The sequence below is a fragment of the Mytilus californianus genome, unplaced genomic scaffold, assembly GCF_021869535.1.
Source record: "Mytilus californianus isolate M0D057914Y unplaced genomic scaffold, xbMytCali1.0.p SCAF_9, whole genome shotgun sequence".
Classification (NCBI taxonomy): domain Eukaryota; kingdom Metazoa; phylum Mollusca; class Bivalvia; order Mytilida; family Mytilidae; genus Mytilus; species Mytilus californianus.
Genome location: NW_026262745.1, coordinates 23,722,203 through 23,728,405, shown reverse-complemented (window position 1 = coordinate 23,728,405; position 6,203 = coordinate 23,722,203). Strand labels below are relative to the sequence as shown.

At 31.8% G+C, this 6,203-nt stretch overlaps 1 protein-coding gene across 1 annotated transcript in view; it reads left to right on the top strand.

The window, feature by feature from the left end:
• Positions 1-2,904: 2,904 nt before the first annotated feature.
• The window catches only part of LOC127716596 (leucine-rich repeat-containing protein 74B-like), a 53,078-nt gene continuing 49,779 nt past the window's right edge, over positions 2,905-6,203 (top strand). Inside the window, exon 1 of the mRNA XM_052222836.1 lies at positions 2,905-3,020. The gene's annotated coding sequence lies outside the window, so the exon portion shown is untranslated. The remainder of the gene's footprint in view (positions 3,021-6,203) is intronic.

The following is a 6,203-nucleotide window of genomic DNA, read 5'->3' as shown; positions in this document are numbered from 1 at the left end:
TTGTGTATAGTAAGACCAAAAATTACTTTACAAATCCTTGGACCTTCTAAACAAATCCAATAACGCAGCCATAGTTAGTTCTTTCATTGATTGTGTACAGTAAGATCAAGGATTACTTTACAAATCCTTGGACCTTCTAAACAAATCAAATAACGCAGCCATAGTTAGTTCTTTCATTGATTGTGTATAGTAAGACCAAGGATAACTTTACAAATCCTTGGACCTTCTAAACAAATCCAATAACGCAGCAATAGTTAGTTTTTTAATTGATTGTGTATAGTAAGACCAAGGATTACTTTACAAATCCTTGGACCTTCTAAACAAAACAAATAACACAGCCATAGTTAGTTCTTTTATTGATTGTGTATAGTAAGACCAAGGAATTCTTTACAAATCCTTGGACCTTCTAAACAAAACAAATAACACAGCCATAGTTAGTTCTTTTATTGATTGTGTATAGTAAGACCAAGGAATTCTTTACAAATCATTGGACCTTCTAAACAAATCAAATAACGCAGCCATAGTTAGTTCTTTCATTGATTGTGTACAGTAAGATCAAGGATTACTTTACAAATCCTTGGACCTTCTAAACAAATCAAATAACGCAGCCATAGTTAGTTCTTTCATTGATTGTGTATAGTAAGACCAAGGATAACTTTACAAATCCTTGGACCTTCTAAACAAATCCAATAACGCAGCAATAGTTAGTTTTTTAATTGATTGTGTATAGTAAGACCAAGGATTACTTTACAAATCCTTGGACCTTCTAAACAAAACAAATAACACAGCCATAGTTAGTTCTTTTATTGATTGTGTATAGTAAGACCAAGGATTACTTTACAAATCCTTGGACCTTCTAAACAAATCCAATAACGCAGCCATAGTTAGTTCTTTCATTGATTTGTAGAGTAAGACCAAGGATTACTTTACAAATCCTTGGACCTTCTAAACAAATCAAATATTTTTTTTTTGATTCACAGTTACTTGTTCCGCCAGCCAACATGAGATTATTAATGTAAATATAACATTAAAAAGGCTTCACTCTCTAAGAACACCTAGTAAGAAGGGCAAGTCATCACCCAAATTATTAAGTTGTTTGGACACAACCACTTGGCGATAACAAAGTGTCATTAAACGCCTCTTCTTTTCAACCTGTAAAGGTGTTTAACTTGTTAATAATCAATTTTAGACAGTAATATCAAAGTAAACAAGATATTGTATTTCATATTGGTTTCTGTGTTGAAAGTGACAATGGTCTCCAGTGGTCCTTAAGTGATTGTAAACAAACAAACTTAGAACTCTAGTACGGGTAATTCTATTTAATTGAATTTTCGGTAGTATTATAATTTTGACGCTGTTGTACAATAATATCATTATACGTATTAAGCTTATTAGATTTATTTCAAGTGTCATGTTCTAAATTTAGCCACGGTTATAATATCTGATATTGTCTTAACATATTCGCATAGAACAAGGGAATTTCTTCAGAAAACAAATTCCATTATCCAACACGTTATTTTGGCACTGCTATTCGCTACCTAGATTAAAATGTTGAATATATATTACACTTTAAAGAAGTACGGTAAAATTTCGAATTAGTTTAATTTCATTCACAGGACTGTGGTTGAAAATCTGCAAATTGATTAAAGCTCGTAGAATTATGATATCAAAAAGTTTAAAAGACACAACTTTTCATGCATACATGTATTTCCATCCATTAAATTTAATTGTATTCAGCGCTGCATGTACATTGCTATTGAAGACAATCTTGATACATTTTTGCAAATTTTACATGTTTTTGTAAAACTTTGCCTCAAGGAATATATGTCTTCTTCCAAAATGAATTAATTTGAATCTCAGTGAAACACGATACACGATAGCTTTTCTTCCAAAGCATATATTGGTTTTGGTACATTATTCCTTCATGTTTAGATCAAAATTCTAAATTTCTCATTTTTTCAAAATTTATCATTCAATGGTAGGAAGGTGTAACATATGTCAGCCTTCCACCTGAATTCCTCTTTTCCTACCGAAGGTCGGTGGTTCTCTTCGGGCACTCCGGTTCCTCAACCAATAAAAAACTGACCGCCACGATATAACACAATAGTGCTGAAAGTGGCGTTAAACACCAATCAATCAATCAAATCTACCTGAATCCCATCTTAAACAGGAATAAAGACAGATGTCAAGTTATAAGCGTCAAAAGACAGTAAATCGACAATACGATCAAATAAAAAAATAAAACCGACATGAAGGGGACAGTTCACAGTTTGCTGACAGGACAATGTAATCTTTGATATCATATATGTTGAACTGACGTTCTATGTTAGACCTTGATGTTCAGATAGTCGTTACTTATTGTTGATAATGTTTGTCAAATCCGACGTTCCTTGGTATTTTTTCAGTCAGAACCTATCTAAGTATTGTATTGTTTATGGTAGGTTATCATAACATTATTTTGTAAGCAACTATTTATAGAATAGAAATCTGAATTATTTTGATATCCATTGTCATCACTAGTGAACTCTAATGAATTTCAGATGTGATGAAAAAAAAAACCCCAACTCTTATTGATTATTATTATTATTTATCATTTTTTGGGGGATTTATTGGCAAAAATTGCATCTTCTACTATCTGTAATCATACAATTATTAAAAAAGTATTTCTATTAATCTACAATGATACTTGTATAGAATCACGCTTGATTGTGCATGTAATCGTGGAAAGCTTATAGGATACCTGAATTCTTCATTTGACGACAAATTTCAGTCATTTATTTCAAATTTAAAATTTAAAAACGCATTAATAAATTCGACATGACAAGAAATCTATTAATATATCGCATTTGACATTTTTCTCATAAAGGGATGATATTTTGTTTAACAACACAGATCTTTATGATGTTCACTTAGAAAGTTTGTTGAGAGATTGACATATTTTTACAAGAGCATTAATACCAACATATACATTCAATACGTGCGTCCTGGATTAAAACAGATACACTTTGCTAACTTATAAGGTATTGTAGATTTTATTTGGCACGTACAGTCATTCTCTTATGTGATATATTTGAAAGTAATTTTTCCATTGCCTGCATCACAAATTGTATCTATTCCTCCCTCGTGGTATCTCATTTCTTTTTCACTGTCATGATCTGTCGTTTACTAAATATCGGGAGCTTTTAACAAACTCTGAATGACTTTGGATATTTTTTGTTTTCAAAAATATCCAAGGAAGTAGGAAATAGAAGACATAGGCTTAAGATACCATGGGGCATATTTAATGTAATGTAGCAGTAATGAAATGGACGAGGCAATTCATTTTGTACTTAAATGTTGTATAATTTTCAAAATAAATGATTATATCTAGTTGACTGCTTTGGGAGTAAAATTGTAAATATATTAGTGTTCCATCTATAATTGTCCCAAGTCAGGAGCCTGTAATTCAGTGGTTGTCCTTTGTTGCTGTGTAACATATTTGTTTTTCGTTCATTATTATGTACATAAATTAGGCCGTTAGTTAGTTTTCTCGTTTGAATTGTTTTACATTTGTCATTTCGGGGCCTTTTATAGCTGATTGTGCGGTATGGGTTTTGCTCATTGTTAAAAGCCGTACGGTGACCTATAGTTGTCAATTTCTGTGTCGTTTGGTCTCTTGTGGAGAGTTGTCTCATTGGCAATCATACCACATCTTCTTTTTATATATATTATCTAATATGAAAAGTATAATAAAAACTGAGGAAAAATAATTCAGCAAAACATTTACCGACTTGAAAAACCTTTTGACTTGACATTAAACCTGCCTTTTGTAAGTCTATAGGCCAATTAAAACGTTATTCTGAAATATGAGTCAATGAACAAAATCCTCAAGTCACACTTAATTAGTGCCTACTAATTAAAATAATATTTGAATTATCCCTGATCTTTTTCAGAACTCTTCATTTAAACTCACGATATGTAAAATTGAGCATTTGATGCTCACATCAACAATATCATCAACATAATTCAAATTCCTATTCTATCCCATTGTAAATAAACTAATGTATCCGTTTGAATGAAACATAAATCATAAGTGAAATAAAAGTTTTATTATTAATATATTCATCAATTAATTTGGCTCTCGGGGAATCTTCTCAGCTTAAAATAATAAGCCAAATAATTAGTTGGAATGAATTTGTATGAAATTTGAGTTGATAACCAGAAATTATTGAGGGATGAGTGAAATGTTTGAAACAACCAGTGATAAAATTTCATAAATGTCCAAAACTCAGATCTGTTGGATAATAAATATCGTCTATTTTGTATCTGCGTTTCTCACATGATATATATATATATATATATAGATATAGGAAGATGTGGTATGAGTGCCAATGAGACAACTCTCCATCCTATATATATATATGCACTCGTCATATTGCATTTTGGTCTAGTAAGATAAAGGAATCTGGTACGAGAAGCTAGTTGAAAACTTTATAACATTTTTTCTGTAAACGGAACAAGTATTATAGTAAATAGATGCGTTATAAGAGATTGCAATTTAAAGGTTTAAAAAAAAGTAAATTATGTCATTATGTATACTTAGTGACTAATGAATTTTTGTCTCGCCTATCATGAAAGCGAGGCATAGCGATCCTAGATTCCGTCGGCGCCGTCGTGTCGCCTACAGTTATGTACAGTCTGTTGTCAAAGGTGTTTAAGACATCAATAAGTTTGTCCAACGTTCACGGATCTTTACGAAGCTAAGACAGAAGCTTCTTCGTGATCAAGATATAGAATCTAAAGCCAAGTTTTGAAAATATTTTTTTTACTTTTTTACTGATATTTAAAAGACCAATAACCTTTTCAACTTTCATAGAATTTCTGGAAAGTTTGACATAAGCTTCCTTATAATCAAGAGATACAACGTACTGTAAAACTTTGATTCCCCAACCCACCCCAATTTTTCATATTTTACTAACAAATTTACATTTTTATGCGGTCAACATTAAGACACAGTCTTTTGTTATATATTTTAAAACTGGTAGACATTGGCATTTCATCCATAGTTTCGTCGTCGTTGACGTAGTTATTTTGTCAGCACTTAGGTTCAGTATATTGTTTAAGGTATTTAAGACACAACTTCGTCCAACATTAACAGCTCTTCCAAGTAGATTAAATGCAGACACGTCATAAACAGTGCAGGAAGATTCGGTCCTGTTGGTGTGCGTTTCAAACTGTAAATGAATGAGCTGGTATTTATCACTGAATGCATGACGCCAATGGGTTCACAACAGCAGTATAAATATAATATAAAAAAAAAGAAGATTTGGCATGATTATCAATGAGACAATGGGTTTTGCTCATTGTTGAAGGCCGTACGGTGATCTATAGTTGATAACTTTTATGTCATTTGGTCCCTTGCTGAGAGTTGTCTCATTGGTAATCATACCAATCTTCTTATTTTTATGTGTGGTATTGAACTTTTTTTGACATGTAGTTGTCTATATAACATGTCAAACTCTAAATCCCCTCGAGTCTTAAACAGTTGTGGATGAATTTGACAGAGATTATCAATGATCTACCATCAACATCAAATTCTCCAATTGTTAAAACCGTTAAGTTTAGATAAACAATTTTAAGACAAACACTTCCGAGGATTCCAGACTAGACGGATAAAAAACATCCGGCCGGATATATAGTAGTTTTTTAGAACTCAGCCGTCTTTCAATTTTAACCTTGTCTAACATCTAGTACATCTAGTATGAGCAGCATCGATTAACACTGATTACATTGAACAATTCTTGTCATCTGAAACTAAAAGCCTTTAACCAAAAGGGCATGGGACCTTTGTAAGTGTATCCTTCAAACAATATCTTAATTCAAACAACCATTCAGATTGAATATAGTTTGTAAGATATATAACATTAGGATATAACACCAAGTTTGGCCATTTTCTTTACAGGTATACAGCCCATCGGTAATAACCTTGATTTTGTTTTTTTCAATAAACATGTATGATTGTCACAGTTATGACCACTGTTGGTCCTTCATCCTGTAAATACTTATGTTTTAATATTACACTAATTTTATTAATCAAATTTTTTCACTTTGATTCGTTAGATTTTTGCCGCGTAGCAAAAATTGAGATCTGGGATTGGCATTGCACAGGGACATGATTTTCTAAAACGTCTTTCCACTAAATCCATTGGATGTGTACTGATTCA